Source organism: Haematobia irritans, chromosome 2 (genome assembly GCF_050003625.1).
Source record: "Haematobia irritans isolate KBUSLIRL chromosome 2, ASM5000362v1, whole genome shotgun sequence".
NCBI lineage: Eukaryota > Metazoa > Arthropoda > Insecta > Diptera > Muscidae > Haematobia > Haematobia irritans.
Window position 1 is genome coordinate 150,250,037 of NC_134398.1, and position 26,551 is coordinate 150,276,587.

The 26,551-nt window shown below is 34.3% G+C and overlaps 1 long non-coding RNA gene across 1 annotated transcript; it reads left to right on the plus strand.

The window, feature by feature from the left end:
• The first annotated feature begins 2,010 nt into the window (after positions 1–2,010).
• On the plus strand, positions 2,011–3,514 carry LOC142224219 (uncharacterized). The gene is made up of 2 exons (XR_012719076.1): positions 2,011–3,287; positions 3,368–3,514. It is a non-coding gene; the product is annotated as an uncharacterized LOC142224219 (long non-coding RNA).
• Positions 3,515–26,551: the final 23,037 nt, after the last annotated feature.

The following is a 26,551-nucleotide window of genomic DNA, read 5'->3' on the forward strand; positions in this document are numbered from 1 at the left end:
TGACCTCCAGAGCCCCTTGGAAGAGCAAAATTCAAACGATCCAGTTGAAATTTGGTACGTTGTATTTGTATATGGTTTCTAACAACCATGCCAAAATTGGTCCATATCGGTCTATAGTTATATATAGCCGATTCCGAAAAATAATCTAACAACATTTTATTTCTATAGAAAATTTTGTCAAAATTTTAGTTCTATAGCAAATTTTGTAAAACTGAAGTATATACGTATTTAATCGGACTTTTTATACCCTCCACCATAGGATGGTGGTATATTAACTTTGTCATTCCGTTTGTAACACACCGAAATATTGCTCTAAAACCCCATAAAGTATATATATTCTGGTTCGTGGTGAAATTCTGAGTCGATCTAAGCATGACTTTCCGTCCATCTGTTGAAATCACGCTAACTTCCGAACGAAACAAGCTATCGACTTAAAACTTGGCACAAGTAGTTATTATTAATGTAGGTCGGATGCTATTGCAAATGGCCATATAAACCGACGTTCAGATTTGGCTTGCGGAGCCTCTTGGAGAAGCAAAATTCATCCGATCCGGTTGAAATTTGGTACATGGTGTTAGTATATGATCTCTAATAAGCTTCTAAGAGAAGCAAAATTCATCCGATCCGGTTGAAATTTGGTACATGGTGTTAGCATATGGTCTCTAACAGCCATGCAAAAATTGGTCCACATCGGTTGCGCTAGTATATGACCGCTAACAACCATGCCAAAATTGGTCCATATCGGTCCATAATTATATATAGCCCCCATATACACCGATCCCCAGATTTGGTTTGCGGAGCCTCTAAGAGAAGCAAAATTCATCCGATCCAGTTGAAATTTTGTATTTGGTATGTGGTGTTAGTATATGGTCTCTAATGCCATGCAAAAATTGGTCCACATCGGTCCATAATTATATATAGCCCCCATATAAATCGATCCCCCGATATTGCTTGCGGAGCCTCATGGATGAGCAAAATTCATCCGATTCGGTTGAAAATTGGTACGTAGTGTAAGTATATGATCGCTAACAATCATGCAGGAATTGATCCATAACTATATATAGCCCCCATATAAACCGATCCCCAGATTTGACCGCCGAGCCCTTTGGAAGAGCAAAACTCACCCGATCCGGTTGAAATTTAGTACGTGGTGTTAGTATATGGTCTCTAACAACCATGCAAAAATTGGTCCGGTATGGTCTTTATTATATGTAACCCCCATTTAAACCGATCCCCAGACTTAACTTCCGGAGCTCTTCGAGAAGCAAATTTCATCCGATCCGGCTGAAATTTGTACGTGGTGTTGGTATATTTTCTCTAATGACCATGCAAAAATTGGTCCACATCGGTCCATAATTATATATAGCCCCCATATGAACCGATCCCCAGATTTGACCTCCGGAGCTCTTGGAGGAGCAAAATTCATCCGATCCGGTTGAAATTTGGTACGTGGTGAAATTTGGTACATTGGGCTAGTAAATGGCCGCTAACAACCATGCCAAAATTGGTCTATAGTTATATATAGCCGATCCCCAAAAATAAGCTACCAAAATTTTATTTCTATAGAAAATTTTGTCAAAATTTTATTACTATACAAAATTTTGTAAACATTTTATTTCTATAGAAAATTTTGTAAAAATTTTATTTCTATAGAAAATGTTGTCAAAATTTTATTACTATACAAAATTTTGTCAAGATTTTATTTCTGTAGAAAAATTTTTCAAAATTTTATTTCTATAGAAAAATTTGTCGAAATTTTATTGCTATAGAAAGTTTTGTCAAAATTTTATTTCTATAGAAAAAGAAAGAAGTTTTAAGATACCTTTCCATCAGCATGTGTCACCGCAACCCAATTATTTCGATTGTGGATGACAGTCTTTAGTACAAGTTTCTATGCAATGCATGGTGCACGGTACATAAGATTCAACCTGGCTGAACTTACGGCTGTATATTAGGTAGGGTCACGGCCTAAGGCAAAAAAAAAAGTTGATGCAGCCACCCCCCAGTTTTGTACCATATTTGAAGACAATTTCAGAACACGAAAACTTTTGTTTTTCCGTGCACCCTACGACCCCCCGAAATACAATTTACTGTGCTGTGTCGTCATTTGAAGTCCGATCGAAAAGAAACGCATATCGTTGTTCATGGTTGATCAGGGGCTATATTTCGTGCATTGGTCATTTTTGACTCCGACGTCAAATTTGATTTTTAATTTTTTTATTTCGCTTCGTATACCCCTATTATGCCCATTTCTTATAACCATTATAAAGATCTTATCAAAATATGAAACTTTTGCTTTGGAAGTATTTAATTATATTCATAAACAAAAAAGTTACAGAGATTTTAAAAAGTCAATAGGTCACCCTACACCATCAAATAGCTTTTGCTGTGTTGTCATGATATCCGATCGAAAGCACATGCACATCGTTATTCATATCTACGAAATTAATTTGAAAGGTATTTAATACACACAAACTGTTTATCTGTAAATTTCTAACCGTATCATTGTATACATACTCGTTGTGTGCACTATGGCATTTTCAGCGTTATGCAAAGTGCATGTGTTTTTGCTAGAACAATTTGAGAACAGTAGGCTCTCAAATTGTTCTAGCAAAAAATCTAACAAACACTTTCGCTACATGATTTCTTAAGTCTGTCCATATTTTTGTGAGAGAAGGCTGTTGATAGTATTTGAAAAAAGTGAAAACAAAATGAAATTCGAAGCTCGGGTTATCGACAAAACTAAATTACCAACAAATCATCAAGTTATTGAATTCCTTTTATATTTAAAGAAAGCAGGTTAAAAATGAATCTACTAGTCATGTTACAGACGATAAACGATTGGGTTATATAATATCCAAAATTAAAAGTCGCCAACAACATAGTAAACTTGATTCTAGACAGGATTTGTTATAAATTAATTCTAAAAAGTTGTTAGCCGCATAATAAAATTGTACAATTAATAAACATGAAATGTACTCAAATCAAATACAAATCTAATCTAATATTTTCTTGTTTAAAGTATTTACTCATGTGACAACATTGCTCACCATTGTGAAGATGACAAGAAAACGCAAAAAAAATACGGCGTAGTCAGATGTTGAAAGGCAGAAATTTAACCAATGTGTAAGCAGCATAACGATCTTCGTAATTTTCCACAATTCCGTTACCACTTACTTTTATTGTTAGATTGATTGTTAGATTTTAAAACAGTAGGCTCTCAAGTTGTTCAAGCAAAAACACAAGAACTTTGCATAACGCAGAAAATGTCGTAGTGCACACAACGAGTATGTATACAATGATACGGTTAGAAATTTACAGATAAACAGTTTGTGTATATTAAATACCTTTCAAATTAATTTCGTAGATGTGAATAACGATGTGCATGTGGTTTCGATCGGATATCATGACAACACAGCAAAAGCTATTTGATGGTGTAGGGTGACCTATTGACTTTTTAAAATCTCTGTAACATTTTTGTTTATGAATATAATTAAATACTTCCAAAGCAAAAGATTCATATTTTGATAAGATCTTTATAATGGTTATAAGAAATGGGCATCATAGGGGTATACGAAGCGAAATAAAAAAATTAAAAATCAAATTTGACGTCGGAGTCAAAAATGACCAATGCACGAAATATAGCCCCTGATCAACCATGAACAACGATATGCGTTTCTTTTCGATCGGACTTCAAATGACGACACAGTACAGTAAATTGCATTTCGGGGGGTCGTAGGGTGCACGGAAAAAAAAAAGTTTTAGTGTTCTGAAATTGTCTTCAAATATGCTACAAAACTGGGGGGTGACTGCATGAACTTTTTTTCGCGACCCTATCTACTGTATATACTTTTTGTTTTTCTTTTTGAAAATTGTTCTTTTTTATATGTCCATATTATCCCAGCACAAAAATTTAGAAGTTTATCACAGGATGATAGAAAGTTAAATATTCTGAATTTTTAACAATGCCCGCACTGACAAAAATATTGCCAGTGCGGACCTATTGTAATCACGCTACCTATTTTAATCACAATACACATTTCAATAAAAATCGAGCTTAAATTTGGCACAAATTCTGTTTTTTTTTTTTTTGCAAGAAGGTCAAGATTGAAGATGGTCTATATCTGCCTAGATTAAGGTTTTGATATACGTAGACCGATATCCCGGCTTGATATCCTGAGTCGTAATTTTTACCTGAAAATTAAAATCTAGAATTATTTTAGGTGCATAAGTAAGTGTGCCAAATATAGTGTGTATCGGTTCATGTTTTGATATAGGCGCCATCGAGACCAATCTTTCTGTTAGATTTCACGTTTTGGTATAGCCCCACATAGATCGGTATCTCTTTGTTTTCTTGAGAGACTAGATACCCTAATTTGTATCCGATTTCCTTGCAATTGGAAATCTAGTAGAATTTTAAGTCTACAAATATGTGTCCCGAATATGGTGCGAGTCGGTATAGCGATATTATAGACAGATCTCTCGATGTAACTTGTTGAAGGTGTAGATACCACAATTTTTAGTTGATTTACCTGAAATTATAAATCTAGAGATATTTTAACATAAAACAAGTATATACGGCCGTAAGTTCGGCCAGGCCGAAGCTTATGTACTCTCCACCATGGATTGCGTAGAAACTTCTACTGAAGACTGTCATCCACAATCGAATTACTTGGGTTGCGGTAACTTTTGCCGATGGCAAGGTATCTTAAAACTTCCTAATACCGTAACATATACCACGTAGTCCATACGTGGTATATATTAAACTTAAAATTGCCGATTAAATACGTATATATTAAGTTTGACGAAATTTTCTATAGAAATAAAATTTTGACAACATTTTCTATAGAAGTAAAATTTGGACAAAATCTTCGATAGAAACACGATTTTAACAAAATTTTCTATAGAAATAACAATTTGACAAAATTTTGTATAGAAATAAAATTTTTACTAAATTTTCAAAAGATTTAAAATTTTGACAACATTCTCTATAGAATTAAAACTTTGACAACAGTTTCTACAGAAATAAAATTTTGCCAAAATTTTCTATAGAAATAAAATTTGACAAAATTTTCTATATGAATAAAATTTCGACAAATTTTGCTAGATTATTTTTGCTCGAGTGGCAATCATGATTATGAACCGATATGGACCAATTTTTGTGTGATTGGGGATCGGCTATATATAACTATAGACCGATATGGACCAATTTTGGCATGGTTATTACCGGCCATATATTAACACCACGTTGTAAATTTCAACCGGATCGGATGAATTTTGCTCGTCCAAGTGGCTCCGGAGTTCAAATCTGGGGATCGGTTTATATAGGGGCTATATATAATTATGGACCAATATGGACCAATTTTTGGATGGTTGTTAGATACCATATATTAACACCACGTACCAAATTTCAGCCGGATCGGATGAAATTTGCTTCTCTTAGAGCAATCGCAAGCCAAATTTGGGGGTCCGTTTATATGGGGGCTATACGTAAAAGTGGACCGATATGGACCAATTTTTGCATGGTTGTTAGAGACCATATATTAATACCATGCACCAAATTTCAGCCGGATCGGATGATATTTGCTTCTCTTAGAGCAATCACAAGCCAAATTTGGGGGTCAATTTATATGGGGGCTATACTTAAAAGTGGACCGATATGGCCCATTTGCAATACCATCCGACCTACATCAATAACAACTACTTGTGCCAAGTTTCAAGTCGATAGCTTGTTTCGTTCGGAAGTTAGCGTGATTTCAACAGACGGACGGACGGACGGACATGCTCAGATCGACTCAGAATTTCACCACGACCCAGAATATATATACGTTATGGGGCTTAGAGCAATATTTCGATGTGTTACAAACGGAATGAAAAAGTTAATATACCCCCATCCTATGGTGGAGGGTATAAACATATTTTTTGGTATAGCTCCCAAGTAGACTGATCTCCCGATTTGACTTCATTGTCATCTAAACAAAATGGTGATGGGTATTTAAGATTCAATTTTATGTACCTTTAGGCTTTCAGTCTTTCATTCGTCCGCCTTAAGGTTTTCTGAGTTTGTATAGAAATACTGAATCGGCTTCAACCAACCTTAAAATATTTTTTGAATCTTTGTTAATACTTTTTAAATTCACGAAAATCCTACTGTAAACAAAACATACATGTGATATGTTATAGCTGACATAAAGATTCTCTCATTTCCACGGCAATCCTATACATGTTTATTCAATGAACTTTCCATAATTTATACGTATTAAATTCCGACATGTCTAAATTTAAATGTCTTCCGGTATTTATTTGTCAACAATTTATATAAATTAATTGTACCAGCCAAAAATGCCGGAAGATACTACATGTCGAAAAGCCAACTGCTTCAAGGGCATATTTTTACGAGGGGTTTTTTTGTTTTTGAAAAATCTCATGTGAAAGCAAACATGCAAGATTACGCCCATCGTTCATTTAAACAATTTTCCTTTTATTTTGGAATATGTTAATTCCATTACACTTCGTAGGATGTATATCGAAATACATTTCCTTTTCAACAGACTACTAGGCCTTGCCTAGACTTCGAAATTCCCCCGATGACATTTGAAATGATAACAAGAAGCCTTTGTGTGTGTGTGTGTACGTGTAAGTGAGAATACTCATATGGTGTGCGATGTAATATTGTAAATTTCCGTATCCGGTATCGTTGTTTAACCGTTAGCAACGTTTAACACATTTATTTCAATTAAAGGCATGCTACGTAACTCCTGAAAGGGAATTAAAAGAATGAGGGCCAGGAAATGTAATTAATTAAGGTAAATTCTTTCTCACTGAATTCTTATTTATTATAAAGAGAGTATTATGGTAACAATTTCATTGTACTATTATTGTTTTTGGAAGTGGTTATTTGTTCGACTGGAATTTGGTTTTCCTTTTGATATTCTTTTACATTTTACGTATTGAATGAACTGAAACTTGAATGCTCTTGATATTTTATGGAACTGATATGATGGCCTATTTGAGTATTAAATATCTGGAACATACCAAACTAGTGCTTGATCAAACTCTTGCCAAAATTTGCAATTTTTGCAACAATTCGAACTAAAGGACTTTTAAAGGGTATACTATGAAATATACAACAAGTATGTACGGCATTCAGGTCGGCCCGAATGAATCTTAAATACACATTACTAAGTGTAATAGCTTCCTTTGAAAACTCTTTATCGTAGCATATTACTTGAAAATACACTCAAAAAAATTACTTGGATCCAAAGATATTTACTTTTCCTTAAGGATTTTGGTATTGACTCCGACGGAAAGATGTGGCTTCTTTAAAATACAGTGAAACCTGTGAAACGTGGACACCCATGGTAGAGGTTAATTTTATTATGTTAATATAGCAAAAGTCTTCATACAAGTGGCCATGTTTGTGAGGTTGTCCGGTTTTCAGAGTGTCCAAGTTTCACTATAAAGACATTTTTTGGCGACCTATCTGGCTTTAAATCTAGGATAAATAAAAGTAAAATTAGGGTACAGCTGTCAGTAAAGCTATTCACACTGAAAAAATATTTACGTGATATTAAAGATTATATAATTTTAGGATGTGCAATTTACACACTATTAAGGACAAACTTCTTTAATATAATGAAATTTTAATTAAAAGAAAGTTTATAATCTTTGCTTCAAAAAACTTTTCATTAAATTTAGGGCAAACATTTTGAAAATTTGCGTCCCTTCGTTAAAGTTGCATGACTTTAAACTAAGGCAAATTTTCGTTAAAGTTTCTTTACTTTAACGAAAATTTGATTTAAAGAAGTCGTCCTTAAATTTATTTAAATGTTGAATCTTTAGATTTAAGATAAAAACGCCTCAAATATAGTCTAAGACTTATTTTGAGGATTTAGCATCTTTGGTTTAAAGTTACCTTGGAATTAAGAAAATATTTTTTACTTTGAAATATCCGTCATAATTTGGATTTTAAATCTGGCATTTGTTTGTAATTTTATAGATCCTAGATTTAAAGCCAGATAGGTCGCAAAAAATTTCCTTATTTTAAAGAACCCGCGTCTTTGGCTGGGAATCAATACCAAAATCCTTAAAGGAAGGTCGAAATCTTTGGATCCAAGTAAACTTTTTATTGAGTGCACGTACAAACAACTGTCAGTTTAAAAATCGGAATTATATGGAATACTTCAAAGTAAAAAATGTGTTCTTAATTCAAAAACATATAGGCTTTGAACCAAAGATGCTAAATCCTCAAAATAAATCGTAGTCTATATTAGAAGCGTTTTTATCTTAAATCTAAAGATTCAGTATTTCAGTTAATTTATGGACGATGTCATTCAACCAGAAATGTGTTTCATTACTTTGAGGAAAATTTGCCTTACTTCAAAATTTCCTAAACTTTTGTCCTACATTTTATAAAAATATATTTTACAGCAATTTTAATTCAAATTTAATTATTTTAAAAAATTATCCTTAATATTTTGTAAATTTCGCATCCTAATATTAAAGTTTCGTAATGTTTAATATCGCGTAAATATATATATTTTTTTTTTTCAATGTATACAGGATTTCAGGTGGATATGATGACAAATACTCTCCCAAGCAGACTGGTTTAAATGGTACGCCTGCCGAATTTTAATTTAAAGTAGATAATTTAAAGTAGATAATTTAAAGTAGACTACATAAAAATCTGGATTTATAAGAAATAGTTTTAGGGGATCTTCTCAACGGCAATATAATTAAATCGAAATTCAATAGATTTTTACCCCCCATTGCTCGAATTAACCTCAGAATTAAACTCTATATATACAATTTCAATACATTCGGAATAAATTTCGGTATCTAAATGCCCAAGAATTGAAAACGGGTCTATAGGTCGGCACGACCGAAGGCCATACAAAAATAGGGATTGATGTAAACTACATAATAAATCCTTTTTTATACCGTCCACCATAGGATGGGGGGGGGGGGGGTATATGAACTTTTTCATTCCGTTTGTAACATATCGAAATATTGCTCTAAGACCCCATCGATCTGAGCATGTCCCTCCGTCTGTTGAAATCACGCTAACTTCCGAACGAAACAAGCTATTTACTTGAAACCTAGTTGTTATTGATGTAGGTCGGATGGTACTGCAAATTGGCTACATCGGTCCACTTTTACGTATAGTCCCCATATAAACGGACCCCCAAATTTGGCTTGCGGGTTCTCTAAGAGAAGCAAATTTCATCCCATCCGGCTAAAATTTGATATATGGTGTTAGTGTATGGTCTCTAATGACCATGCAAAAATTGGTCCATATCTGTCCATAATTATATATAGCCCCCATATAAACAAATCACCAGATTTGACCTCCGGAGCCTCTTGAAAGACCAAAGTTCATCTAATTCAGTTGAAATTTGGAACCTCGTGTTAATATATGGCCTCAAACACTCATGCAAAAATTGGTCGATATCGGTTCATAATTATATATAGGCCCCATATAAACCGATCCCCAGATTTGACCTCCGGAGCCCCTTGGAAGAGCAAAATTCATCCGATTCGGTTGAAATTTGGTACGTGATGTTAGTATATGGTATCCAACAACCATGAAGGAATTGGTTAATATCAGTCCATAATTATATATAGCCCCCATATAAACCGATCCCCAGATTTGACCTCCGGTGCCTTTCGGAGAAGCAAAATTCATCCGAACCGGTTAAAATTGGGTACGTGGTGGTAGTATATGATAGTTAACAACCATGCCAAAAGTGGTCCATATCAGTCCATAATCATATATAGCCCCCATATAAACCGATCCCGAGATTTGGTTTTGGAGCCTCTTGGAGGAGCAAATTTCATCCGAGTCAGTTGAAATTTGGTAAATTGTGCTAGTATATGGCCGTTAACAACCATGCGTTACTAGTCCATATCGGTCTATAGTTATATATAGCCCTCTGATAAATCGATCCCCAATCACACAAAAATTGGTCCATATCAAGTTCATAATTGTATATAGCCCCCATATAAGCGACCTCCATATTTCAATTCTGGCTCCCTACGTACTGTGCAAAAGTCCATATCGATTCGTAATTATTTGTAGACTTACCTACACATACCTTTTTTGTCTAATATATACCACGTATAGACTAGCTCACAATTTAGAAAACGATGTTAAGAAGTTTAAAGATACCACAACCCAAGTAATTCGGATGTTGGTGACAGTATTTCGTAGAAGTTTCTACGCAATCCATGGTGGAGGGTACATAAGATTCGGCCTGGCCGAACTTACGGCCATATAGACTTTTTTGTTTTTGTTTTGTTTTTTCATTTTATTCATTTATTTACAATCTATTTTCAACAAAAAAATAAGCAAATGTTGTAACTATTCACATTGACTGTGCATCGACTTCAAGCAAACTCGACAAAGTACTCCATATATCTTAACTAATTATTTTGTGTATGGTAAATCAAGAATATGATGTCTCTTCAGCCTCTTCACCTCGTCAGTGTCATCAAGTAGATTTATAGCAAGTATGTTGGAATGATTACTTAGACGAGCTAAGTATCGCGAACTGTAACGTTTTACTTCACAAACCAGGGTGCATCGGTCATTAACCTTAAAGTTTTTGATTGAAATCGCTGCAGAATGCTGATATTTGATTTACTGATTTTCCCCCATATTTGGATGCCATAAGTCCATATCGGTTTCAGAATTGCTTTATACAGCATTATTTTGTTTTCAATTGATAATTTTGAACGTTTTCCCAATAGCCAATACATTTTCTTTAGCTTATAATCTAACTCTTTCCTCTTGGCAACGACATGATCTTTCCAGTTAAGCTATTTATCAAAGTGAAGGCGCAAATATTTGATACTGTCTGCTTTAGGAATAATGCTCCTGCTTTAAAACAAATGTCTACTATCATCCAACCTAAGAGTAAATGTGGCATGAGTAGATTTTTCAGCATTCAACATAATATTCCACTTCATACACCAGTCATAGATACGATTCAATTCACCTTGAACTAAAGCAGTTGTCTGGCTGGATGTTTTGCTCTTAGTCAAAATAGCAGTGTCATCCGCATAGGTTGCAGTTAATATATTGTTAATTCACTATATTTTATAACTTTTAATTCAATATTTTATAACTTGGATTTTTAAAACTTTTAATGGGTGATTTTGATATTTTTTGTTTCAAATAGGTTAAAAACAGAGTAAGAATTCTTAAAATGGTACAAATCATTTAAATTTTGTCGACAAAAATGCTAAATCCAATCCAAAAAAAGTGTGAATTTTTTAAAATATTTGAGGTGTCATACGTTTCAGACAAGCGTTAGAATCCATTAAAAATTATAAAAAAAATATTTATTTGACAAAATATCACAGAATTATTTAATTTACATCCAAAACATTGAATTCAGATCACACCTAAAGAAGTGATACAATTCAGTGCAACGGCTGTTGAAATGGAGAACTTCCGTCCTATGACAAGCCCATGTTAAATTGATCGCTTCTGCATCAATTTTGCACCACTTCCGGATCCAAAAAGGACATTTTCATCACTTTTTTGGCGACGCTTTTTTTGCTGGGTAAGTAAATTTTATATATTTCGCAGCTTTATGCCAATCCTGATCAGTGGACATTTCTTGTTTTGGTATTTTGTTTGAGTCTTTTGTTTTGCATTTTTTTAAATCCCATTAAAAAGGATGATTAAATATGAGAAAATTGCATTATAACACTTTTTCCATGTCCACACAGCCATCTAAAAAAGAAATTTGCTGTCGACAACTGAAAATTTAAAATGAAAGTAAATAAAAAGTTTGATTAAAAAAATAACAATCCAATTTGCAGTGAATAATCCGATTGGTATTGTCCACCGTTTAACATTTGATTGAGATTACGTGATGTATTATACCGATGTGATTTTTATAACTGGCAACTTCAAGCATATCGTATTGATTTATTGACTTAATTTCAATCGCTTCCAATTGGGAAAATATTAAGTTATTTTTTTATAAATATTGAGTAAGCATGATGTATGAATATTTCCCATATTATTTAAAGCCAATTTTGCAATAATTAAAGAGTGCTGGTACTAGCAGAGTAAACGCTTATTTAAACATTTCATTCGTTAACCCCTTCTCACGGAGTTAAAACCAAACATTGTTTTTTAAATAAAATTTTTGGTTTTCGAGGTTGTATGGGCATCGGTTTATAAGAGGGGTCTATATTAGTATGGGTCAATGGGGACCAATTTTTCCATTATTATTAGATATCATATAATGACATCACGTGCCAAATTTTTAAGGGATTTACTCTGAATTTTTTGAACAATGTGGTTGGTTCAACAGAAGAAAATAATCGAGAAGGTTCAACGTTTATAACTAGAAGTGCCCATATGTAATAGGTACTTTTAGTTAATGTCGTATCCAAGGCTGTGGAGTCGGAGTTTGAAAAAATTGCCAGAGTCGGAGTCGTAAAAATTTTGCTCGACTCCGGCTAAACTAAATTTTTTAAAACACTTCACATTTTTGTAACTAAAAAAGTTTTTACGTAAATTAGTTTCCATTGCGTTTTTCATTCGATCAATCTACAGTATGACTGTAAATAAAAAACAACTTCCAATTATGGAATGTAATTGGATATTTCGTAGAATGTTAGACTAGCAGATGGGCTGAATCAATGCATTTTAATGCCCACCAACATAAAAATTTATTTAAAATATTTCGAATTTTAGTTTAGTTTAGTTTAGTTTAGTTTAGACCATATACCTATATACATATGTCGAATATTGGCAGAAAATTCTTTAAAAAAAATATTTCTATAGAAAATTTTGTCAAAATTTTCTTTCTTTTGAAAATTTTGTCAAAATTTTATTTCTAAAGATAATTTTGTCAAAATTTTATTTCTAAAGAAAATTTTGTCAAAATTTTATTTCTATAGAAAATTTTGTCAATATGTTATTTCTATAGAAAATTTTGTAAAAATTTTATTTCTATAGAAAATTTTGCAAAATCTTATTTCTATAGAAATTTTTGCAAAATTTTATTTCTGTAGAAAATTTTGCTAAAAATTTATTTCTATAAAAATTTTTCTCAAAATTTTCCTTCTATAGATATTTTGGTCGAAATTTTATTACAATTTACAATTTTGCCAAAATTTTATTTTTATAGAAAATTTTGTCAAAATTTAATTCCTATAGAAAAACAAAAATTCAATATTTTATGTCTAAGCAAATTTTTTTCAAAAAATTTAAATTTAAAAAATTTTATTTCTGTAGCAAATTTTTTTAAAATTTTATTTCTATTGCAAATTTTCTTACTGATGCTAAGATGAAAACTTTTAAAAACAACTTAAATTTTTCTATACCTCTAATTCATATTTATGAATGAATGATGAATCATAAATGCATTTTTGAAAAATTGCCTAAATATTAATATTAATATTATAAATATTTCTCATATTTAAACCCTGTGCACACTGGGCCCAAGGCATTAGCTGTGTCCAAGATTTTGTAGAAGTCTGACAAAATATTGTCCAAATCGGGTCAGTCTTAAATATTGGTTAATATCTAAAGCACTCAACAAATTAAATCTAAATTCAAAGTTGTGCAGGGTATATTATAGTCGGCCCCGCCCGACTTCAAACTTTCCTTACTTAGTTTTTACAAAAATTGTGCTTCGTCCCATAACGTTAGATTTAAATTTTAAGTACATAGTTTTTGTAGAAGTGTCTAAATCGGTTCAGAGTCAAATTCATGCATATGGGAATATAAATCTCGCAACAAATTTAAAGGATTTGAGATGGTATCAATAATTTCGGTCCACAATGTGTTGAAGGGTATAATACAATGAACCCCGTTCGACTTTAAACTTTCTTTACTTGTCTATAAATACATATACTGAAGACTGTTGGTATCTGCTCATATTTTGATGAGTATTTATATCATTATTTTATTTATTAAACATAGGACCGACATTGCCTTAAATTTTGAAATATAGAGTTCAATTGGCATCAAATGTGAAATTAAGATCTTTTTCGTACATATAAATAAATATGATTATTTATATCGATCCTTTTACGGCACCCTCCACAATAGGACTATAAATTAGTGGTATTAAAATGAGATTTAGTTATATTACCCGGAGTCGGAGTCGAAGCTGATGAAAGCTGGAGTCTGAGTCGAGCACAATTGGCTCGACTCCACAGCCGTGGTGGTATTTGGCAAATAAAGTTATATGCCACCGTGGTGCAATGGTTAGCATGCCCGCCTTGCATACACAAAGTCGTGGGTTCGATACCTGCTTCGACCGAACACCAAAAAAAGTTTTTCAGTGGTGGATTATCCCACCTCAGTAATGCTGGTGACATTTCTGAGGGTTTCAAAGCTTCTCTAAGTGGTTTCACTGCAATGTGGAACGCCGTTCGGACTCGCCTATAAAAAGGAGGTCCCTTGTCATTGAGCTTAACATGGAATCGGGCAGCACTCAGTGATAAGAGAGAAGTTCACCAATATGGTATCACTATGGACTGAATAGTTTAAGTGAGCCTGACACACCGGGCTGCCACCTAACCTAACCTAACCTATATGTTTTCTAACAAATATGCGGATTTGACTTTCGGAACCTATTGGAGGGAATTTCATCCGATCCAGACGAAATTTAGTGCATTATGTCAATATGTTCCTTTTAAAACTATGTAAACTTTGATCTATAAAAATCCATAAATATATAGAGGCCGATAAGAACTGATAACTGTTATATATTTACTTATAAATCGTAATAAACTTACGTAAGTTGTTTAGAAGAAAACATATTTAAGATACGCCGGGCCGAGTATTAAATACCCCACAATGAATCAAATTATATATATTTTTTATAGAATATGTATAGAATTTCAGGCGTATTTTACGACAGATACTATGCCAACATATGTACCAACACATGGAAATCAGCAGAATTAACACATGGGTGATATACCAAAACATGGACCGATCCACACCATCTCCAGCACATTTGTTTATGAACCCAAAATATATCTGTGGATTTATGACAAAACCCCATAAGTCTAAAAACTCAATTTTACAGGAGAGCGAAAATACACCTTTAAGGGGTCACAAAGAAAAGATCTGGAAAATGTTTAATACTTATATGATAGACATTTTCGATAGCTTATTGTTAGACTTCGCCATTCTGAGAACTTCCTAATTCAGAGAAAATTAGGAATGACCGACTTATGTTGTTTTGTCATATGATATTTTATTTTAAACAAGTATATAGAGCAGTAAGTTAGGCCGGGCCGAATCTTAAATACCCACCACCATGAATCAAATATTATAGTTTCTTATGAAAATTTCAGGGGGATTTGATGACAAGCAGATCAGTTCAATCAGTACACTTCCCGAAGATAAATTCAAAGGTTTTACCTATGAAAACTAGATCAGATTCTGGATTTATATGAACCATATTGAGTTTTAGAGGAATCATAAACATCGTTTGCAAGTGTGCAAGAAAACGATGAAATAACGCCAAGATTTGAAATCTAAATAAAATCTGTAGATTTTTACTCCCATTATTTAAATGATTACCAGAAGTAAAATCTGGAAATTATAATTCAGTTTCAAGCAATTTTCATTATCCATGCACATGGACCGATATACACCATTTTAGGTACACCTCTTTATGGTGCTAAAATACCTCTAGATTTCAAATTTCAGGCAAATTGGAAAAAACTACGATTTCTATAAGCCCAAGACCCCAAATCGGGAGGTCGGTTTATATGGGGACTATATCAAAACCTTGACCGATATAGCCCATCTTCGAATTTGATCTGCCTGCAGACAAAAGAAGAGTTTGTGCAAAATTTCAGCACGATTGCTTTATTATTGAAGACTGTAGCGTGATTACAACAGACGGCCAGACAGACAAACAGACAGACGGACATGGTTATATCGTCTTAGAATTTCTCCCTGGTACTTCATATAGTCGGAAATCGATATTTCGATGTGTTACAAACGGAATGACAAACTTATTATACCCCCGTCACCATTCTATGGTGGTGTGTATAAAAACAAGTATACACAGCCGTAAGTTCGGCTAGGCCGAATCTTATGTACCCTCCACCATGAATTGCATAGAAACTTCTACTAAAGACTGTCATACACAGTCGAATTACTTGGATTGTGGTAACACTTGCCGATGGCAAGGTATCTTAAACCTTCTTAACACCGTCTTCCAAATTGTAAGTTAGTCCATACGGGGTATATATTAAAAAAAGCCGATTAAATACGTATATAATTCAGTTTGACAAAATATTCTATAGAAATAAAATTTTGACAAAATATTCTATGGAAATAAAATTTTGACAAAATTTTCTATAGATATAAAATTTTGACAAAATCTTCTGTAGCAATAAATTTTTGAAAAAATTTGCTATAGAAATAAAATTTTGACAACATTTTCTATAGAAATAAGATTTTGTGAAAATTTTTTATAAAAATAAAATCTTGACAAAAATAAAACTTTGACAAAATTTTCTATAGAAATAAAATTTTGGTAGATTATTTTTGGGGATCGGCTATATAACTATAGACCGATATGGACCAATTTTGACATGGTTGTTAGCGGCCATATACTATCGCAATGTACCAAATTTCAACCGGATCGGATGAATTTTGCTCTTCCAAGGGGTTCCGGAGTTCAAATCGGGGGATCGGTTTATAAGCGGGCTACATATAATTATGGCCTGAAATGGACCAATTTTTGCATGGTTGTTAGAGACCATATACTAACACCACGTACCAACCGAATCGGATGAATTGTGCTCATTCACGAGGCTCCCGAGGTCAAATCTGGCGATCGGTTTATATGGGGGAATATATATAATTATAGACCGATGTGGACGACAACCACGCAATTTTTGCGTGGTAGTTAGGGACAATATACTAACACCATGTACTAAATTTCAGCCGGATCGGATCGTTTTATATGGGGGTTATATATAATTATGAACCGATTTGGACTAATTTTTGCATACTTGTTAGAGACCATATACTTACACCATGTACCAAATTTTAGCCGGATCGGATGAAATTTTTTTCTCTTAGAGGCTCCGTAAACCAAATCTGCGGATCGGTTTATATGGGGGCTATATGTAATTGTGGACTGATGTGGACCAATTTTTGCATGGTTGTTAGAGACCATATACTTATATCATGTACCAAATTTCAGCCGAATCGGATGAAATTTGCTTCTCTTAGAGGCTCCGCAAGCCAAATCTGGGGACCGGTTTATATGGGCGTATATATAATTATGAACCGATGTAGACCAATTTTTGCATGGTTGTTAGAGACCATATACTTACATCATGTTCCAAATTTCAACCGGATCGGATGAATTTTGCTACTCCAAGAGGCTCCGCATTCCAAATCTGAGCATCGGTTTATATGGGGGCTATACGTAAAAGTGGTCCGATATGGCCCATTTGCAATACCATCCGATCTACATCAATAACAACTACTTGTGCTAAGTTTCAAGTCGATAGCTTGTTTCTATCGTAAGTTAGAGTGATTTGAACAGGCGGTCGGACGGACGGACATGCTTAGATCGCCTCAGAATTTCACCACGACCCAGAATAATAATTTAAGGGGTCTTAGAGCAACATTTCGATGTGTTACAAAGGGAATGAACATATCTCTATTTATGGTGTTTTGTCGCATTGAATCATGGTCATAAATCCTTACTAAAACACAACACAACTGTTTTTTCGATAAAACGCCATGACTCGAAATATGTTGTTTTGTAAAAAAAATTGGTCAATTACACAAACCTTATGTCGATTTATGTTGTTTTGTCAAAAGTATCATTCAAGTATTTCGATTTTATTTTACAACATACGATTAGGTATGTTGTTTTGTCAAAATTAAACTTAAACAAGTAAGGAAAGTCTAAAGTCGGGCGGAGCCGACTATATTATACTCTGCACCACTTTGTAGATCTAAATTTTCGATACCATATCACATCCGTCAAATATGTTGGGGACTATATATAAAGGTTTGTCCCAAATACATACATTTAAATATCACTCGATCTGGACAGAATTTGATAGACTTCTACAAAATCTATAGACCCAAAATTTAAGTCGGCTAATGCATTAAGGTGGAACACAATGGAAAAGGAAACTTCACAAAAGTTTATTTATGATTTATCGCTCAATATATATGTATTAGAAGTTTAGGAAAATTAGAGTAATTTTTACAGCTTTTCGACTAAGCAGTGGTGATTTTACAAGGAAAATGTTGGTATTTTGACCATTTTTGTCGAAATCAGAAAAACATATATATGGGAGCTATATCTAAATCTGAACCGATTTCAACCAAATTTAGCACGCATAGCCACAATGCTAAATCTACTCCCTGTGCAAAATTTCAACTAAATCGGAGCAACAAATTGGCCTCTGTGGTCATATGAGTGTAAATCGGGCGAAAGCTATATATGGGAGCTATATCTAAATCTGAACCGATTTCAACCAAATTTGGCACGCATAGCTACAATGCTAAATCTACTCCCTGTGCAAAATTTCAACTAAATCGGAGCAAAAAATTGGCCTCTGTGGTCATATGAGTGTAAATCGGGCGAAAGCTATATATGGGAGCTATATCTAAATCTGAACCGATTTCAACCAAATTTGGCACAGTTAACCATATTATAAAACGTACACTTTGTGCAAATTTTGAATCAAATCAGGACAAAATTCGGGTTTTTGAAGCCATATAAGTGCAAATCGGACGAAAGATATATATGGGAGCTATATCTAAATCTGAACCGATTTTAACCAAATTTGGCACAGTTAACAATATTATTAAACGTGCTCCTTGTGCTAAATTTGAAGCAAATCAGGGTAAAATTCTGGCTGTTGAAGCCATATAAGTGCAAATCGGACGAAAGATATATATGGAAGCTATATGTAAGATATATATGGGAACCGATTTAGCTGATGTTTTGCAGGTTTTACGTGACTCATAAAATATTCAGATGTACAAAATTTGAAGAAGATCGGTTCATAAATACGTGAATTGTGATCAAATCGGTGATAAATATATATGGAAGCTATATCTAAATCTGAACCGATTTTTTCCAAAATCAATAGCGATTGTCTTTGACCCGAAGAAAGACCCCTTGCCAAAATTGAGGACGAACGGACTTAAATTGCGAGCTGTACTTTGTGCACAAAATTACATATACAGACAGACGGACGGACGGACATCGCTAAATCGACTCAGAATTTAATTCCAAGCCGATCGGTATAATAAAAGATGGGTCTATGACTATTATTTCTTGGCGTTACATACAAATGCACAAACTTATTATACCCTGTACCACTGTAGCGGTGATGGGTATAAAAATTTGCGAGTTGTATTGTTGTGTATCTCCCGATCAAGGGCAGATATCGAAAATCTGTAAACACAGAGAGATGCGCCTTCAAAAACTGCACACAACATACAAATCTTTCAGAAATTGTCCTATCTCGGGTTTTGTCATAAGTCCACAGATATATTGAGTTTAAAAATTCAGCTCGACGTATATTTTGTCGGAACAAATGAGAAACATACTTTTCTATCCATGCAAATGCTTTAAATATACCCAATAATAATGAAGAAATTTCAACGAAGATAGTTTCAAAAAATATTCGTAAATTCGTAAAACAAATACTTAAAAAATAAATGCGTAAAAACTTCTTCACAAAAATCAAAAAATGTGAAGAAAGTCTCGTTAAAATACAATAGTTCGTATTCACGAAAAAATTTAATGTAGAATATTACGAGGCATTTCGTATATTCGTAAAAAGTTTTTCGTAAAATTTTTCGAAAATCAGTGAAATAATTGTTGTTTAAATGCAAAATTTATAAAGAATAGTAAAGGAAGTATGTTTCGTAAAATTAACGAAAGAAATTCCTTCGGCGTGGAGGAGCAAATTTCATCATATCCGGTTAAAATTTGGCAGTAAAAGAGTAAGTATTTAAATCCGTTGTTTTTAATGGCATTATATTGATTTTCTATTAAAGGTCGTTTGATGTTACTCTTTGAAATTGGTTAAGGTTGAGTTACACATCGTGCTTTGATTTGAAGTACTCTAACCGAGCTGTTGCTTTCAAAGAGAAAATTCAACTATTCAATCAACTGACAAATTAACGTATGGTATATAATTCCACATTTAATAAATCTATCCATTATGTGTACGAATAACTCAGGTAAGTGTATCCCTTCTACATTACATAGACGCATGAAACTATAAAGAGATAAGAAGAGTTTTGCAGGAGTTTATAATTCTTTATTTAGCCCTTTTTTTCTCTCTCTGTCTCTCCTCCTCTCTCACACGTTGAATGCTTACTATATGCTCATTTATAGAATGTTGAAACTGGAAATTGTTGTGCCTTGTTTTTAGTTATTTACATAAAAACTAAAAAAAAAAAAAAAACAAACAAACGAAATGTTTTTCTTTATTGCTGCAAATTGTATAGAATTTGTTTCGTTTTACGTAGACAACTTTATCGATAGTATCATGGAAAAACTGTTTGGTTTTCGCTACCATCCATAGCATAACATCTGATCGGGCTGTTAACAGCCCCACAATAGCCATAAGCGAATAGTTATTTTTTTTATTTTTAGTTTTTTCTTCTTGTAAAATTATGAGGGTTTTTATTCTTTTTATCGCATATAGCTTTAGGTTAATGTCGAACACAAGTTACATGGGGGCAAAAAGAACAAAATGTATCAGAGATAAAATGGTGTTTTTTTTCTTTACACGAGTATATCTGATGAAAACAAATCGCTTTCAATTTAATGTTGGTATGAAACTATATACGGGGTTGGCCTTTTAGAAAAATGTTTTAATGTTAAATGTCTCCATGGGGAGAATATGTTGGTTTAATTTACGTTTCAGCGTTTGTTTTTCAATCTAAGTCAATTAAAAATAAGAAAAATAAAAACGGCGCTGCATTATGAAGCTCATATATGAATCAACTGTCATATTTAGCTTGACAAATGTGCCAACATGAACTTGGGAAAACTTCGTGTGACTTGTCTTTAATTCTACATAAATTAATTGTATCCTGCAAAAGTCTGTGGAACAGGGTATTATAAGTTAGAGCCAATGTTTGTAACAACCGGACGGAGATGAGAAAGCTACATGGTGTATTTGGCAATAATGGCCAAGGCCGTCCCCTGAGCCGACGTAGCGATGTACGTCTGTGAACTCATTTTTGATATCAAAGTCTAGATCGCTGTTTTTGTCCTATCGCATCAACATTTGCTACAAGAATTGGATGCTACAAGATTTGTAATGCGGGATCGACAATACATCACGGGATATTCACATCAGAAAAAGTACTGCTGCAGCCGACTGGAACGATCTCAGGAGCAAACCCAATTGATGGGTTTGTGCCGAGTATTGCCTGACCACAATATTTGGAAAGGTGATTTTGTAATACGATAACGCTCGACCACATGTTGCAAAACTCGCAAAAACTTATTTGGAAACACTAAAATGGAAATGACTTGGAAGCCAAAAATTTGGTCGTACTGATCAGCCTGTTACAATTTTTTCGAAATAAATTCTCTTTATTAAATTCTCATTACCTAAATTTTTGCTAACTACACTCAAAAAAAGTGAACTCTCTATTTCACTAAAGCCAATTTAACTTTATATTAGTTCATAGAATTATTATGTTTAGAGAAAGTTTCATTTACTTACTTTAATAATTTTTTGCGTATGTTAGTTAAATGAACAAAAAATCGGGAAAAAATTATAAAGGGTGATATGGTCAAAATTTGGTCAATATAAACTTGACGTATTTCTTTCAATTTTGCATTTAAAAAACCTGAACACCCCTCATTTTGAAGGTGTGTGTGTGTGTAGAATGTTGCTCCTATTTTGATTTTGGAATTCACTCTTCAGTTGTCAAAATGCCATCCAAGCAAGAAGAGCAGCGTATCAAAATTTTGCTCAGGCATCGCGAAAATCCGAGCTACTCGCACGCAAAGCTGGCAAAATCGCTAAAAGTTGCCAAATCAACCGTTACAAATGTAATTAAGGTGTTTGGGGAACGTTTGTCGACAGCCAGGAAGTCTGGATTAGGGGGAAATCGAAAACCGGAAGCCGCTGAAACGACAAAGGGAGTTGCGGTAGTTTCAAGCGAAACCCTAACCTCTCTCTCCAAGATGCCGCAAATAAGCTGGGTGTATCGTCTACAACCGTGCATCGAGCCAAAAAACGAGCCGGACTATCGACTTACAAGAAGGTAGTGACTCCGAATCGGGATGATAAACAAAATACGACTGCCAAAGCACGATCCCGGAGGCTGTACACGACGATGCTGACGAAGTTTGACTGCGTGGTAATGGACGACGAAACCTACGTCAAAGCCGACTACAAGCAGCTTCCGGGACAGGAGTTTTATACGGCAAAAGGAAGGGGAAAGGTAGCAGATATTTTCAAGCATATAAAACTGTCAAAGTTCGCAAAGACATATCTGGTTTGGTAGGCCATCTGTACCTGTGGCTTGAAAAGCAGCATTTTCATAGCTTCCGGGACTGTCAACCAAGAAATTTACATGAAAGAGTGTTTGAATAAACGTCTGCTGCCTTTCCTGAAGAAACACGGTTGTTCCGTACTGTTTTGGCCGGATTTGGCATCTTGCCATTACGGTAAAAAGGCCATGGAGTGGTACGCCGCCAACAACGTGCAGGTGGTTCCCAAGGACAAGAACCCTCCCAACACGCCAGAGCTCCGCCCAATTGAGAAATACTGGGCTATTGTCAAGCGGAACTTAAAGAAGACCAAAAAAACTGCTAAGGACGAGCAGCAGTTCAAGGCAAACTGGCTTTCTGCGGCGAAGAAGGTGGACAAGGTGGCTGTACAAAACCTGATGGCAGGTGTCAAGCGTGAGGCCCGGCAATTCGGATTTGGAAAAGCGAAAGCCTAACTGAATATTTTTCCTGAATTTTATACTAATTGAACTTGAAAAAGAAATTTAATTTGATTTTTTAAATAAACGATTTCACCGATTTACACGCGTTTTCCCTTGACCAAATTTTGACCGTATCACCCTTTATTGCAAATGGGCCATATCGGTCTACTTTTACGTATAGCCCCCATATAAACGGACCCCCAAATTTGGCTTGCAGACCCTCTAAAAGAAGCAAATTTCATCCGATCCGGATGAAATTTGGTACATGGTGTAAGTATATGGCCCTTAACCATGCAGAAATTGGTCCACATCGGTCAATAATTATATATAGCCCCCATATAAACCGATCCCGCGATTTGGCTTGCGGAACCTCTAAGAGAAACAAAATTCATCCGATCCGGCTGAAATTTGGTACATGGTGTTAGTATATGGTCTCTAACAACTATGCAAAAATTGGTCCACATCGGTCCATAATTATATAGCCCCCATAAAAACCGATCACCAGATTTGACCTCCGGAGCCTCTTGGAAGACCAAAATTCATCTGATTCAGTTGATATTTGGTACGTGGAGTTAACATATGGCCTCAAACACCCATGCAAAAGTTGGTCGAAATCGGCCCATAATTATATATAGTCCCCATATAAACCGAACCCCAGATTTGACCTCCGGAGCCCCTTGGAAGACCAAAATTCATCCAATTAGGTTGAAATTTGGTACGTGATGTTAGTATGTTATATGGTATCCAACAACCATGCAGGAATTGGTTCATATCAGTCTATAATTATATATAGCCCCCATATAAACCGATCCCCAGATTTGACCTCCGGTGCCTTTTGGAGAAGCAAATTTCATCCGATCTGGTTGAAATTTGGTACGTGGTGGTAGTATATGATATTTAACAACCAGGCCAAGTGGTCCATATCAATCCATAATCATATATAGCCTCCATATAAACCGATCCCGAGATGTGGTTTTGGAACCTCTTGGAGGAGCAAATTTCATCCGAGTCAGTTGAAATTTGGTACATTGTGCTAGTATATGGCCGTTAACAACAATGCCTAACTAGGTCCATATCAGTCTATAGTTATATATAGCCCTCAGCTGAATCGATCCCCAATCACACAAAAATTGGTCCATATCAAGTTCATAATTGTATATAGCCCCCATATAAGCGACCCCCATATTTCAATTCTGGCTTCCTACACCGAAAGAATTCTCTTCGTTAATTTTACGAAGAATTCTTCATTAACTATTCTTCCTGAATTCTTCATTAAAACAACGAAATTTTATTTCATTTTCTTAAATTTTACGAAGAACATTTTACGAATATACGAAACTTCTACGAAACATTCTATTTTAACTTTTCTTCGTAAAAAGTTCGTACTTTTAACGAAACTTTCTTCATTTTTCATGAATTTTGTGAAGAAGTTTTTACGAATATTTTACGAAACATTCTGCGTTAAAATTTCTTCATAAAAAGTACGAAACATTTTCTTTGAAATAACGAAGAAGTTTCATTGAAGTTGTAAAATTTCCGTTCGCGGCATTAAATTGTCTTTTATAATGTGCTTGAGTGTATTCCTTTATTCTATTTTTTATGCAAGTCTATGCTACTTCTCATTTGGGTGATAGCGCGCTATGAATAAAAGTGAAGCAATAAAACTAAAAATTATTCAAAAACTTAAGATGTAAAGTAGTGATGTCATTTTTCACACTTGCAACTACAACCAAATGCACTTTCGACTATAAATTTTTTTTCTAAAAGTTCGAACATTTTTCAGAAAAAAGTACGAAAGTTTTTCATAAAAAGTGCGAACATTTTTCATAAAAACTACGAAAAGTTTTCATAAAAAGTACGAAACATTTTCATAAAAAGAACGAAATTGTTTCATAAAAAGTACGAAGATTTTTTCATAAAAAGTACGAAGATTCTTCATAAAAAGTACGAATTTTTTTCTTAAAAACTACGAAAACTTTGGAAGAACTTTTCTTCGTAAAAAGTACGAAATATTTCGTACTTTTAATGAAAAGTTTTTTTGTTGTAAAACAATGACACATTTCGTACTTTTAACGAAATTTTTCGTTCTTTTTACGAAGAAAATTCTTTCGGTGTACGTACCGTGCAAAAGTCCATATCGATTCGTAATTATTTGTAGACTTACTTACACATACCTTTTTGGTCTAATATATACCACGATGGACTAACTCACAATTTAGAAATCGATTTCAGATACCACAACCCAAGTAATTTGATTGTGGATGACAGTCTTTCGTAGAAGTTTCTCCGCAATCCATGGTGGAGGGTACATAAGATTCGGCCTGGCCGAACTTACGGCCATACATACTTGTTTAATTTAATGTAGTTTCATATCACTTTCAACGTGTGATTCTTAAACAAGTATATACGACCGTAAGTTCGGCCAGGCCGAATCTTATGTACCATCCACCATGGATTGCGTGGAAAGTTCTACTAAAAACAGTCATCCACAATCGAATTACTTGGGTTGTGGTAATACTTGCCGATGACCTTTTCCATCTTAAAACTTCTTAACATCGTCCTCTAAATTGTAAGTTAGTCTATATGTGGTATATATTATACAAAAACAAGTATATACAGCAGTAAGTTCGGCCGGACCGAATCTTAAATACCCACCACCGTAGCGGGTTACTTGATAATATATAGAATTTCAGGGGATTTGATGACAGATATTCTCCCAAGCAGATCAGTTCAATTAGTACGATTCCCCAAAATAAATTTTATGGTTCTACCTGTGTGTAAAATACCTAGGTTTCCAATTTCAGACAAAGTGGATAAAAACTACAAATTCTAGCAGCCCAAGAAATAAATTCGGGAGGTAGATCTATATGGGGGCTATACCAAAACATGGACCGAATCTCACCATTTTCGACACACCTCTTAAAGGTCCTCAAATACCACTAGAATTCAAATTTCAGACAAATTGGGTAAAAATTACGAATTCTACAAGCTCAAGAAGTAAAATCGTGAGATCAGTCTATATGCGGGCTATACCAAAACATGGATCGATACGGACCATTTTCGACACACCTCTTTATGGTCCTAAAATACCTCTAGATTTCTTATTTTTGGAAAATTGGATAAAAACTACGGATTCTACAAGCTCTAGAAGTAAAATCGGGAAATCGGTCTTTATGGGGGCTACACCAAAACATGGACCGATACACGCCATTTTCAACAAACCAATTTGTGGTCCTAAAATACCTCTTGATTTTCAATTTCAAGCGAATGGGATAGAAAATACACTTTCTAGACGCCCAAGAAGCAAAATCGGTCCATATGGGGGCTATAGCAAAACATGGACCGATACTGACCATTTTCGGCACAACTCTTTATGGTCCCAAAATACCTCTAGATTTATAATTTCAGGCAAATCGGATTGTAAATACGGTTTCTAGAAGCCCAAGAAACAAAATCGGTCCATATGGGGGCTATACCAAAACATGGACCGACACCACTCATTTTCAACAAACCAATTTGTGGTTTTAGAATACCTCTAGATTTTCAAGTTCAGGCAAATCGGATAAAAAATACACTTTCTAAACGCCCAAGAAACAAAATCGGTCC